At 34.6% G+C, this 15,060-nt stretch overlaps 1 protein-coding gene across 7 annotated transcripts in view; it reads left to right on the forward strand.

Moving 5' to 3' along the window:
• Window positions 1-15,060, forward strand: part of CASK (peripheral plasma membrane protein CASK) — a 444,900-nt gene that overhangs the window by 156,362 nt on the left and 273,478 nt on the right. The gene's annotated exons all lie outside the window — the stretch shown is intronic.

The raw sequence follows: 15,060 nt of genomic DNA on the forward strand, positions 1-15,060 counted from the left end.
ATTTAAAATGTAGTCTAGTTTCTTATTTGATAGTCCATTCTTCAACATCATCATAGGCTAATTATATTTTGTGGCAAATTGTAAGTGCCACTGGGCAAATATTTGACAAAAATCAAAAAAGAATTCGTTGCTACAGTCAAACCAAACACAAAACGTTTTTAGCTCATTTTGTTTTTAATGTGCTCCTGGCCTAGGAGCTAGAGGTGTGCACGTGACACGAAATTGTCGTGACTCACGACAATTTCGTGATTCGTTCGTTAGTCGTGAGTCACGCTCATGACAACAGTGTTAATGTGCGTGAGCGTGATTAACAAACCAAAATGTCGTGCTTGAGAGTGAGTCACGAAAATAATATCTTCATGAGCGTGCGTGAGTAACGAATTACACTCACGAAAATATTCCTGCTCACCAATATAAAACGCGTAAGAGTGAAATTCAATTACAATTTTAGTGACACCTAGGATGTTAAGAGTTTAATAACAATCTCGATTTTAATAATGCTCATGTTATCAGACACTTCGGTAAGGTAAATTAATCATAAAATTATTCGTAAGTCACGATATTTTTCGTGAGTAACGGTATTTTTTGTGAGTCACGAAATATTTGACAAAAATCAAAAAAGAATTCGTTGCAACAGTCAAACCAAACAGAGTAGAGGTATGCACGTGACACGAAATTGCCGTGACTCACGAAAATTTTCGTGATTCGTGCGTGAGTCACGCTCATGAACAACGTGAATGTGCGTGAGCGTGATTAACAAACCAAAATGTCGTGCGTGAGCGTGAGTCACGAAAATAATATCTTCGTGAGTGTGCGTGAGTAACGAATTACACTCACGAAAATATTCCTGCTCACCAATATAAAACGCGTAAGAGTTAAATTCAATTACAATTTTAGTGACACCTGGGATGTTAAGACACTCTCGATTTTAATTATCAGACACTTCGGTAAGGTAAATTAATCATAAAATTATTCGTGAGTCACGATATTTTTCGTGAGTCACGGTATTTTTCGTGAGTCACTACGTTTTCGTGCGTGAGTGTGCGTGAGTACAAATTTTCTTTTCGTAAGTGTGCGTGAGCGTGAGTCCTACTAAAAAATATCGTGCGTGAGTGTGCGTGAGTATGATTTTTCAGTCGTGAGTGTGCGTGAGTATACTATTACTCACGTGCATACCTCTAGTAAATTAATCATAAAATTATTCGTGAGTCACGATATTTTTCGTGAGTCAAGGTATTTTTCGTGAGTCACAACGTTTTCGTGCGTGAGTGAGCGTGAGTACAAATTTTCTTTTCGTGAGTGTGCGTGAGCGTTAGTCCTACCAAAAAATATCGTGCGTGAGTGTGCGTGAGTATGATTTTTTAGTCGTGAGTGGGCGTGAGCGTGAGTATACTATTACTCACGTGCACACCTCTACTAGGAGCATTTCTCTGATATAAAGATTTTTTCCTTGTCCAAAAGTCGATAAACTTTTCAAGGAAGTAGTTTGTTTTTTACTATAAGGTTAAGTGATTCTAAAATGAAAGAAAATTTTGTTTGACTAAGGTCAACTGGGCTTTAATAATTCTGAAAAATTCTTCAAAATTAGTGAAATCTTCTTTAAATTTGTTGCCTTTTGGCATCTTGACTACAAAGTAAAAAATCGCTTAAAAATAGAGGATTTTTTTAACACTTTATTTTAAAGACTTTTTTACTTGGAATAAACCCCATAATATCTACTTGTAGTCGAGTCCGAATTTGGAAATTTAAGTTGTCATTAACATGATTTAAATGGACTCTGATAGTACATGAAGAAAAAGCTAAAAAAATAATAAATTGAAATTTGAAATTTTTTTTTTAATGAGTAATTCAAATAGTAAGATTTAATACATTTAATATCTTTTTAAGCGTTTTAAAGTCATATTTGTTACTGATGTATCCACAAATGCTCACCACTGTATATGCATTCGTGTGTGTGTGTGTTTGATTATCTATAGATATATATAAATATATTTGAGTGTCACATTTTAATAGATTTGTTTTTTTATATTTTTGTGTCATACATATTTTTCGGTTTTTTACTCCCTTCTCTTCTCTCCTGTCTCTTCATATATGAAAGCCTTATTATCGACTACTGTCACTGAGTGATATACACATATATGAATAAATATATAGATGTAGTTGTTATACCCTTGACCTACACCACTTTAAGGCCTTGACTATTGATATGTGCTATTTGCAGTGACAGAATCACACAAATACACACACACACACACACATATACTCTTATTTTTACACATGTACTCGTATATATAGAAAAGAAGATGAACATCACTTTTATCATCCAAGGGAAACGTTGCAAAAGGGCGAATTGAAAAGAATAAATCATGGAAATATATGTGTGATCCACAAAGTGAAAGGATGATATATCCAATAAAGAGGATTTTTGGAGGCCTCTCCAATCCCAAACATAACAAACAGATCTTATTCTTTGGACATAATAAAACATCATTATTGGAGTTTTTATCAAGCACTACGCTTGCCAACTTAATTGGTTGGTCGTTTGTGTTTTTTTTTTCCTTCACCAACTCTACACCATCTCGTCCAGTATGGTGAAAGTGATGTCCTGTGGCCTATAGACCTATCTGCTTGTATGTGTGCGTTTGTGGTTGGTCAGCTAGCAGGAGTGCTTTGGTGATTTGGTTCTTCACGGTATCGACCAAAGACTGACCAATTGGTCTATGTGCAGAGCGGCACAACTCTTGTCCTTTTTATCGCCGCATCAACTTTTTCTCCAGTATAGATAGACTCGTTTGGGCCATTTATCATTAGAAAATGGTTTATGCTTTGATGGCAATTCGTATGTATGTATTTGTGACTTTTGTTGCTGTTGCTATTGGTAGCGATGGTGGCGGTTCGTGATTGTGGTATAAATCACCCAAAAGAGTAGCAAAAACAAAAATGTTTGCGAGAACTTTTGTATGCGGTAACATGTTTTTCGAAAAGTCCCACTACCATCAGCAGCAAACATTAAAAGGCACTAAGTGATAAAATTTTCCATGGAAAAACTGGCCAACAGTGGGGTAACTCGCAAAATACAAATTCATTGATCGAAATACCTAAAATCTGTAGTTTTCCAAACCCTCAAAAAAAAATCGCTTCTGTATCATATACCCCAAACACATTTTGCTTCAAGCATATATATTTTCAGGATTGGTCCAAACAAAATATTGTTCAAACATACTATGTTTGATCTTAGGGCATACACTGGTAGAAAAAATTTTAATGATTGGTTACTTCCATTATTTTACTTGCAGCATACTATCTAGGTCTCTCTTTCTAAACACATATATGTTTATAGGCTATTTCCAAATTAATATATGTTTGCATCTAAGCATATTATATTTACAAACATTTAATGTCCCAAACATAGGTTAGGTTAGGTGGCAGCCCGATGTATCAGGCTCACTTAGACTATTCAGTCCATTGTGATACCACATTGGTGAACTTCTCTCTTATCACTGAGTGCTGTCCTATTCCATGTTAAGCTCAATGACAAGGGATCTCCTTTTTATAGCCGAGTCCGAACGGCGTTCCAAATTGCAGTTAAACCACTTAGTGAAGCTTTGAAACCCTCAGAAATGTCACCAGCATTACTGAGGTGGGATAATCCACCGCTGAAAAACTTTTTAGTGTTCGGTCGAAGCAGGAATCAAACCCACGACCTTGTGTATGTAAGGCGGGAATGCTAACCATTGCACCACGGTGGCTCCCAAACATAATATGTTCTAACATATTAACATATATGTCCCAAACATGTTATACTAGTTTATGAACATTATATGCTTGCACTTAAAAATATTGTGTTAAATAATTTGAGTTCCAAACATATAATTTTTACACCCAAACATATGGAAAATAGTCTTTTTCGTCCGTGCAGTAGAGTCAATGGTGTTTGTGTTTCTAAACTAGGATCTAAATTGAAATAAATTATCCCAACGGCTTGGTGGACATTCCATCCAAATTTTGTTGGCCTAGCCCATTTAACAATCTTAAGACTTCACGTGAGTGGGGTCGGTTTTATGGATTCAAAATTGAGGGGCAAGTAAAAGTTCCTCTCCTAATATAAAAATTATATACACAGTTTTTGACGCATGATCGCGCTCCCTTTAAATCACACAAAGTGTCACAGACACATTAAAAACAAGTAAGGAAAGTCTAAAGTCGGGCGGGGCCGACTATATTATACCCTGCACCACTTTGTAGATCTAAATTTTCGATGCCATATCACATCCGTCAAATGTGTTGGGAGCTATAAATAAAGGTTTGTCCCAAATACATACATTTAAATATCACTCGATCTGGACCGAATTAGATAGACTTCTACAAAATCTATAGACTCAAAATTTAAGTCGGCTAATGCACTAGGGTGGAACACAATGTTAGTAAAAAAATATGGGAAACATTTAAATCTGAAGCAATTTTAAGGAAAATGTGCAAAAGTTTATTTATGATTTATCGCTCGATATATATGTATTAGAAGTTTAGGAAAATTAGAGTCATTCTTACAACTTTTCGACTAAGCAGTGGCGATTTTACAAGGAAATTGTTGGTATTTTGACCATTTTTGTCAAAATCAGAAAAACATATATATGGGAGCTATATCTAAATCTGAACCGATTTCAACCAAATTTTGCACGCATAGCAACAATGCTAATTCTACTCTCTGTGCAAAATTTCAACTAAATCGGAGTTAAAAATTGGCCTCTGTGGTCATATGAGTGTAAATCGGGCGAAAGCTATATATGGGAGATATATCTAAATCTGAACCGATTTCAACCAAATTTGGCACGCATAGCTGCAATGCTAATTCTACTCCCTGTGCAAAATTTCAACTAAATCGGAGCAAAAAATTGGCCTCTGTGGTCATATGAGTGTAAATCGGGCGAAAGCTATATATGGGAGATATATCCAAATCTGAACCGATTTCACCCAAATTTGGCACGCATAGTTACAATGCTAATTCTACTCCCTGTGCAAAATTTCAACTAAATCGGAGTTAAAAATTTGCCTCTGTGGTCATATGAGTGTAAATCGGGCGAAAGCTATATATGGGAGATATATCCAAATCTGAACCGATTTCAACCAAATTTGGCACGCATAGATACAATGATAATTCTACTCCCTGTACAAAATTTCAACTAAATCGGAGTTAAAAATTGGCCTCTGTGGGCGAATGAGTGTAAATCGGCCGAAAGCTATATATGGGAGCTATATCTAAATCTGAGCCGATTTGGCTGATATTTTGCAAGTTTTTCGAGACCCATAAAATATTCGGATGTACGGAATTTGAGGAAGATCGGTTGATATACACGTCAATTATGACCAGATCGGTGAAAAATATATATGGCAGCTATATCTAAATCTGAACCGATTTTTTCCAAAATCAATAGGGATCGTCTTTGAGCCGAAACAGGACCCTATACCAAATTTTAGGACAATCGGACTAAAACTGCCAGCTGTACTTTGCACACAAAAATACATCAACAGACAGACAGACGGACATCGCTAACTCGACTCAGAATTTAATTCCAAGCCGATCCGTATACTAAAAGGTTGGTCTATGATTACTCCTTCTTGGCGTTACATACAAATGCACAAACTTATTATACCCTGTACCACAGTAGTGGTGAAGGGTATAAAAATGGCATTTTTTCACAAAAAGAGATGATTTTTTTATAGAAAATTATGAAAGTTCATTATTTTAATTATACTAAAAAAGCGCGTGCTAGGTTCTAAAGATTTTGTATCGTTGTATATTGATTCCGAACCAAAGGAATGGGGAATTGAAGTAAGTATACTTTTAGAATACAATTCTGTTTAAAATTGGAGTTTTGCGTACTTGAGTTTAGAAAACAAATTTTAATTTATTCGTTTTTTTTTAGTTTTTACTTCATATCCTATCGAAGTTTTTTAAAAACGTGTTAACGACAACTTAAATTTTCAAATTCAAACTCGACTTCAAGTAGAAGTTATGCTATGTTTCAAGTAAACGTCTTTAATAAAGTGCTAAAAATATTTTGAACGAATTTTTGCTAAAAGTCAACAAATTCAAAGACTATTTCAATAATTTGGATTTTTTCTGAATTATTAAAGTCAAGTAGACCATAGTAAAATAAAATTTACTCTCATGGAAAGGTAATCATTATAATGTCGAATCACATAACTATAAGGACAAAATGACTTCATTGAAAAGTTTAACAACTTTTAGACAAGGAAAAAAGAGAAATGCGTCTTCTTTGCTAAGCAAAATTAGCATTCGTATTTTAAAGACATGAAAACTATTTGGTCTCATGACAAATTTTTTTTCAGTGTATATCAAAATTAATAAAATTAATCATTCCAGGCAAGTAATCCTTACAATGGAAATTCTTTTCTGCATTTATCCGCCTGCCACAATCGCGGTATGTGTAGACAGCGTTACCGTTGAGAATGTCTAAAAACTGGTGCCAATAGTGTCACTAGCAATAAAAGGTGGCACAAAAAGTGGCATACATTTTTATAAATAAAAGGCTTGAAATTGAATGGATTATATAAGTTCAGATTTTCAAAAAAGTGGCACAAAAAGTTCCACCCGTAATAAAGAGTGTCGCAAAAAGAGCCGCACATTTCCAAGCTTGTGCCTTCTGTGGAATTTGAAAGGCCCGTATTTTTCACACGAGTTTAAAATAGTATCACATCCGAATGTTGAGTGATACTCTGTAATATAAGTAGATACAAAATATAAAATGATATCAAAACTGTTGTGTTCATGCGATCGTTGCGGCATGTCCTTTTTTGCAGTCATTGCTAGTTAAAAGCTCAATGACCAATGTGATAACATTTCCGTAAAAGTATTTTTATTTTTTGTCAATTTCAACTAGCATAAATTTTTACTTTTTTGTTTGATTTACAATAATTTTATCTTTCCACAATTTGCTGCTACTGTGCAGTATTGAAGTTGCCTGAGAAATTCCTTAATTATGAACATAAATATGAAAATGTTCACATGTGAATAAATCTCAAAAATGAAAAATTGTTATGATAAACTTGAAAGTATGGATCATTTATTTTCGGGCCTCCTGTTTATACAATTAAATAGGAACCAGCAAAAACAAAAAAAAAAAAAAGAAAATTGTGTGTGTGTGTTTATTTGTGGTAATGGCCTCAAAAGGATCGACTGAAACAAAGTTTACCAACCAACGCACACTCTGACAGGCACATAGGCAAAGCCATCACTCACTTTTATGCTCTAAATGAAATGAGGCCATTTCGAAATACAATGAAAGCCATAACACAACACACATATATATTAAATTATCCTTAAAATATTCACTGAACAATGAATGGCAACTCAAAACTTTTACTATGTGATGGTGATGGTGATGGTAGTAGGCCTTGTAAAGATCCCAGAACTAACTAGCCGACATTTTAATCAGGGACAGCTAAATCATAATCACACAGCTCTACGCACATACTACGTGGCACACACACAGTCTCCTACAATCAAGCCAATCTGTTGGACCATTTATCAAAATTTTTGTGGCTTTATAATTTATTTGTGGTTAATTTTGAAGCAATTTAGTAATAGTTGCTTGATTGACATGTCTACTCAACGGGAAAGTCATGTCATGAGAGACGGCAGTTGCTGATGCTGTTGACTGCTTGACTGATTTTTCCTGTAAATCTCTCTCCCTCTCTCCGAATATCCAAAGTATAGTTGGATAGGAAATGAAGAACCCACACCCCCATCATCCTCTTCTCAATTGCCAGGAATTGGGTTAATTCCAGCAACAAGATGATACACATTTTGGGACCAAATCGAATCGATAGTCGTTTGAATGCTGCTTGATGCTTTATAATTTTCAAGGTCAAAGATATACGATGGCCTTTTACACAGATCAAAATGGCTTTGGGGTTAATTTGTAGTAATAGTTCAACACCCACCCACCCACACACACACACACTTAATTATTTATTCATTTCCCTGTGGGTGAAAGAGATTTTTGACTGGCATTTTCTATGATTTTTGATTTTGAATTTTATGAGAAACTTAATATTGCAAGAAATGACAATGATGATTAATACATATTTATTACTGAGACTTCGATAGACAGTATAATTAAATCTATGGTTGGAAATTTCATAGAACTTAAAGATTCTGCATAATGACATACTCTTAGGTTTTTGAGAAAGATGTCCATGAAATTGATGTTAAATCAATCATTTCTTTATCGGAAGCTATATTTAAAAATAAATTAATTTCTGAAGTAATTAACAGGTTCAGGATTATATTGTGTGTTTGATATACAATATGGCTTAAGTGTATTCTGTATTAATAGTTCTAGTTATATATACAAATTACTCTATAGACAGTTATATACTTTAGAGGACTGCAGAGTGTCGCAAGTTAAAATTCTATACTAAAAAACCATATTTACCTGATATTAAAGATTACGCAAACTAATTTTTAGGATGCGCAGTTTACAAAATATTACGGACAAAATTTTTAAAATAATAATTAAAAAATAACTTTGCTTCAAAATTTTTTATTAAATTTAGGACACAAATTTTGAAATTGTGCGTGCCTCTGTTAAACCCGTATGCCTTTGAATTAAGGCAAATTTTCTTTAAAGTAAAGAAACGCATAAAAACGCTTCAAATAAAGGCTAAGAGTTATTTTGTGGATTTAGCATCATTAAATCAATGAGTATTTTTTGGATAAAAAAAAAAAAATTTTTACTTGAAATCATAATTAATACCTATCAAATCAATACTACATAGCTCAGTTCGAAACAGTCTGAGAGCGTACATAAAAACTCCAATACGGAATTTGTTGGCTAAAGGTGGATTTGTCCCTCTGCATAATAGAAGTCTCAAATTCAAGTCCCAATTATGCCACAAAATTTTAATGCAAGGGAACTCTCTCTTGACTAATAAAATTAACCTTCTCAAAAAACGTAAGACGAATTTAAAGCAGAAAGAGCCTAAATCATGTCTTCCACCTTGGTACCTAATTCCAAAAATATTTATTGATGATCTAGCGTCCTTCAGAAAGAAATCTACCAATCATCTCTTTTTCCAAGTTCTCTCCGCTAATATATTCCAAATGAAAACGTAAGACGAATTTAAAGCAGAAAGAGCCTAAATCATGCCTTCCACCTTGGTACCTAATTCCAAAAATATTTATTGATGATCTAACGTCCTTCAGAAAGAAATCTACCAATCATCTCATTTTCCAAGTTCTCTCCGCTAATATATTCCAAATGAGGACCGAAGGATGGAATCTGCTATTCACTGATGGTTCAAAAGATAACATAAATATATAATTTGCAGTGGTCTCCGAACATGGTAAAATAGAAGCTGTTGGTCTTCTTCGTGAAACATGCAATTCATTTGAATCAGAGGCAATAGCTATACAAAAAGCATTGGAATGTGCCAAATCCGGTAACAATAAAACTATTATTTGCACAGACAGGCTATCTGTCTTTGAAGCGTGCAGAAATATCTGGAACAAAAACGATTTGATCAAATGTATTCAACAAGGTATCCTTTCATACAAAAATAAAATAAAAATCATGTGGATCCCTGGGCATGTTGGCATAACTGCACCCTCGCTTCTGTAACATATACCCCAAACACATTTTGCTTCAAGCATATATATTTTCAGGTTTGGTCCAAACTAACTATTGTTTGTATTATTTAAACATATTATGTTTAACCTTAGGCATAAACTGCTAGAAAAAAAATTTGATGAAATTTTCTTTGTGTGGATATATTTTTAAGGCGTCAATTGGTTACTTCCATTATTTTACTTGCAGCATACTCTCTAGGTCTCTCTTTCTAAACACATATATTTTTATAGGCTATTTCCAAATTAATATATGTTTGCATCTAAGCATATTATATTTGCAAACATGTTATGTCCCAAACATAATATGTTGTAACATATTAACATATATGTCCCAAAAATGTTTATGAACATTATATGCTTGCACTTAAATCATTGTGTTAAAAAATTTGTGTTCCAAACATATAATTTTTACACCTACACATATGAAAAACAGTCTCTTTCGTCCGTGTGGAAACGAAAATGCTGACCTAATAGCTAAGAGTGTACCTAATTTTCCCGTTTTTTTGATTTAAATAAAAAATGAATTGTATTTGAAAAAGAATGAAAATTCGATAAATACAGATCTCTGTATCTTAATTTTAATTTTTATTGGTCGGAGATTTAAAGCCAGATAGGTCGCAAAAATATCTTTATTTTAAGGAAGCAGCATCTTTGGCTCGGAATCTTACCCAAATCCTTAAGGGAAGATCATATTCTTTGGATTCAAGTAAACTTTTGTTTGAGTGTAGGTACCGATGAATGCCACTTTTTGTTCTTGTTCTTCAATTGCAAATGTGAGTTTTGATTAGCATAGAGAAGCATTTCCCCAAAGTTTTTTTCCAGGACCAAAAGTCGACTTTTTAAACTATTTTTATAATGGGTATTTATAAAAATTAAACTTCTTGCAAACTTACACTGTCCCATGGGTCTATATGCACAGTGATTGACAGACGAGTACGAGGGTTGCCTTTTATATTTCAGGATTAGAGAACAAAGACAATTATTAATCACCGAATAATCATCGCTTTTTTTTATTTTTCAAAATATTCCGTCGTTTGCATGCGGACCGATTGAGCTAACTCGAAAATATGCATTCTGAACACAACCGCTCCTTCAAGTGTGGAAAAGCTTTAACCTCGCATTATACTCGTACTCGTACTGGAGTAAAAAGAGTACAATCGATGCCAAGTCCGAACTATACGGCCGATAACCCATCAAATAGATGTTTTGAGTGCTCGAAAATGCAGTTTTTTATCCGATGAGTGAGAGCTCGCGGCGAAGAGCGAACCGTTTGCGGAAGTTGGTTTCTCTGTGTTCTGACATGTCCAGTTTTTCCGAAAAAAAAACTGCCGGCCATTTGCTTGAAAGTGCTTCGAGCAACTGTCACGATACCATAGACATGTTTAAAAGCAATCGCGATCGTATTTTTGGAGCATTTCTTTCGACCAATCGACACGAGCCTTTTTTTGAGCGATTCAGAAATTTTGTGGGATCTAACGCAAAATAAAATTTTTTGACCGTCAAATGTTCATACAATATTGAATATTTGCTGAGTTGTCCTCAAGTCACGATAGGTCACATTACGATGCTAAACATTGCACCACGGTGGCTCCCGCCTTGCATACACAAGGTCGTGGGTTTGATTCCTGCTTCGACCGAACACAAAAAAGTTTTTCAGCGGTGGATTATCCCACCTCAGTAATGCTGGTGACATTTCTGAGGGTTTCAAAGCTTCACTAAGTGGTTTCACTGCAATTTGGAACGCCGTTCGGACTCGGCTATAAAAAGGAGATCCCTTGTCATTGAGCTTAACATGGAATCGGACAGCACTCAGTGATAAGAGAGAAGTTCACCACTGTGGTATCACAGTGGACTGAATAGTCTAAGTGAGCCTGATACATCGGGCTGCCACATAACCTAACCTAACCTAATATCAGTTGACATACAGGATCAATGGTTTACAGAATTCGTCTTGGAGTGACGACCTTGGTTGAATTCACCATGTCGTCGATAGATCCTTGACGGAACTTCATCGACAAAAATTGAATAAAGTTCATCGATGCACTGTTATTGAGTTCATCCACCTCGAACATTTGTATTTCAATAAAAAAAGTGAATTTTGGTGCAAAAATATTTATCGTTTTCTCAGACTTGTTATTAGATATTTTTTACACCAAAAAGTGTAGCTTAACCAACAAAGGAAAATAATGTCTGTCAAATTTATTTGGGCAAAGCCATATAGACTGCATGGCGGTTGCATGACAGCTGTTTCGGAATTACCACATTCCTCATCAGCATCCAAGATTTTTTATAGTTGGCTTTGCCTAAACAAAGTTTCAAGGATATCTCTTACTACAATTTTTTTTTAGTAAAATTTCATTGCTTTTGGTTGAAATTTACCACAGCCCAATGAAATTTTCCTTTTGTTAAGTATGTCTCAAACATTTTATGAAGTAAACGTGGACTGTACAATAAGTTCAATATGAACTACAGTATGGTTAGGTTAAAGTGGCAGCCCGATTAAGTTACAGGATCACTTAGACTATTCAGTCCATTGTGATACAGTATGGTTAAAATTGTCATGATTTGCCGCAATGATTTTTTCTTTACTTTTAGTTCATTTTTACTTCTATGAGAGGGTGCAATTTCGTGAGTTGTAGTTAAAAATTTTCCTGGTTTGCACAACGCTTTGTGGAAATCTTAAAATGTGAACTATAATTTGGTTAAATTTTCACACGAAGTAGTTCATTCTTGCTATAAAACAGTTTACTTTGTAGGAAAATCAATCGGGTTTTTGGTGAAACAATTCGGACAACGCTGATCGAAAGTTCCTTTGGCCTGCATTTATCCAGTCCAAATTTCTGTCATATTTTTCCATTATTGTTTTTTTTTTATTCCATTCAAAACTATATATTGTCGTCATACACATTTCATCATTTATTCTCATCATCATCATCATCGTATGAAAGATGCTGACAACTTTCAAATTAATTTATTTATTGCTTTCAATTCGACTGCATTATTGCACAATACTAGACCAGCATTATCCTTGGTTATTCACCACCATGCAATCATCACAACGCCAACATCTCATCAAAATAATCAGGCAAATTAGTCACTTTGGCTAATGAATGCAGCTGAATGCAATAAAACTGCATTTCTCATTCATTGGGATGTCATGGCGACAAGCAGATACATGGGTGGTGGTGATGTCGACGACAATTTCGATGAAAAATTGCTAACAAAAAAATATCATATCTCTATTAGTTGCAAGCCTTTTAAGCCCCTAGCACTAACACTAATATTTCCCTCCCTTAGGGGAAGTACTTGTGCTTATTCGAAAGCGGCCCAAAACTAGAGTGGATGGGTCTTTAAAACTATGACACTGACCTTATTGGCAGACACGCTAAATCGTACATAAATAAACTTTTATGTGGGATTTCACTGTCCGTTCTTTACAAAGGCTATTTAGTCCTTTTTGTCTGAATATGAGTGGGCATATGACTGTCATGGTGGTTGTTGTATATTTTCAATTAAGCTTCGAGACATATAAGAAAAAATTTGACAAAAACAAAAAGACCACTCATCGCATAATCTCTAAAAGTGTTCGCTAGTTACCTTAGCATTCATAAAATACCAGAGAGAATATGACCCACATACTGCAATACAGTGATTTGCAATAACAACCAAATGAGATTGAAAAAAATGTCTTTTCATAACATTTCATATCCATCAGTTTATATTTCTCAGAATTTTTTTATTACTATTTCGGTTGTTTTATATTTCCATTTAAGATAGTGTTGTAACTTGTCGATTCATGGAGCATATTGAGTTTTCTGTGAATCACATATTTCTCAGTATTGTCCATAAACTGTATAGCAATAGTAAATCCCTTCTAGTTGCATATTAACAGCTTCTCAGAATTGTTAATATTTTTTTTATTTTTATTTTATTTAACTCATTTTACAACCAAGCCGAAATGGCCATATACGGTTACAGGGATACTCAAAATAAAGAATTACATTAAATTTAAATATTAAATTTTCATAAGTAAATATGACTGGAAATCGATAAATTCCCTCGGACACATGAAAAAAAAATCGGAAGTCTAAAGTGGGGTTGGGTAGACTATGATGCAAACATTAGCACTCAACTACGAAGTTTGCCTTTTAATTTTTGGGAATTGGGTAACCCCAGTGATGCAACCTGCCAAAAGACAAAAGATTCATCTCGCCCCCAATAATGAAATTAAATCGTGAACATTGTCGTGCAACTTTCGACGTGGATTAACTCAACAACAGCGTGGTCGATGAACTTATTCAAATTTTATCAATTAAGCTCCGTCAAGGACCAGTGTTTATTAATGGTATAGTGAATTCACTCACTCCAAGACGAATTTCGTGAAGGTCGCTCAAACTCAAGTTGTTGTTCAGGAAACCATTGATGTTGTGCTCCAACTGAGATTGCAAGTTGTCCATGTGATCTATCATGTGAATGAGACAACCTTAGGCATTAGTGGGACCAGCATATATTGAATATTGCAAGAACATGTGACCGTCAAAAAAATGTTCGCGGTGGATCCTTCACAATTTGTCAATCGCTCAAAATAAGTTCGTGTCAATTGGTCGAAAAAAAACTACTCCAAATACGACTGTATGGGTTTTCAATGAGCCAAATGATGAGCAAAATCCAACAAAAGTTGCTCGCGCAAGAAGCACTTCCAATAGTCAAAATCGTTCACCGTAGTGATTCGGACTCATCGTTCCTTTTGTACAAAGGAACTAGTTCCTTCAAATCGTTCCTTTTCGTTCCGGATTTTTATATTTGCCATCACTGTCATCTACTAAAGACACATGACATTGCTTATTTACTTTGTGTAACGAAGTTCGTGGTCAAAGATACAAAATTACTTCAAATAGTTTATAGTAATATAGTAAGAAAAAATAATGAAAGGAATGGAAAATTTACGGAAGTAACTAAACCCAGGAAGCCAAACTCTTTGGATGGATTTTTGGATTTAATAATACTATAGTCTGTGCAAAATTATTCATTGCAGTAAATTACAATTTTTTTTTGTCTTTTGTGAAGAGCCTGAGATGGAATTAATGATTCTATGAAATAGCAGCATATCAATCAATGATTTAAATACATACGCGCCAATATGCATGAATTGGCAAATAGCTCAAACAGAAGTAAAAAAATCAAACTGCGATCCGCGGAACGATGGAGCGTAAATTGAAAATAAAACTAAATGACAAAAGGAACGATGAGAACGAAAGAGATGGAACTGGTGACAGTCGTTCCTTTTAGTGAACCATTCATTGTAACTAGTTCGTTTCGGAACGACACAAGACTAACTTCCAAGCAAATGACCGCCCGATTTTTCGGTCATTTAACGTCGCCATCGTACCACTTGAAAACGTAGAAAA

Source organism: Haematobia irritans, chromosome 1 (assembly GCF_050003625.1).
Source record: "Haematobia irritans isolate KBUSLIRL chromosome 1, ASM5000362v1, whole genome shotgun sequence".
Classification (NCBI taxonomy): domain Eukaryota; kingdom Metazoa; phylum Arthropoda; class Insecta; order Diptera; family Muscidae; genus Haematobia; species Haematobia irritans.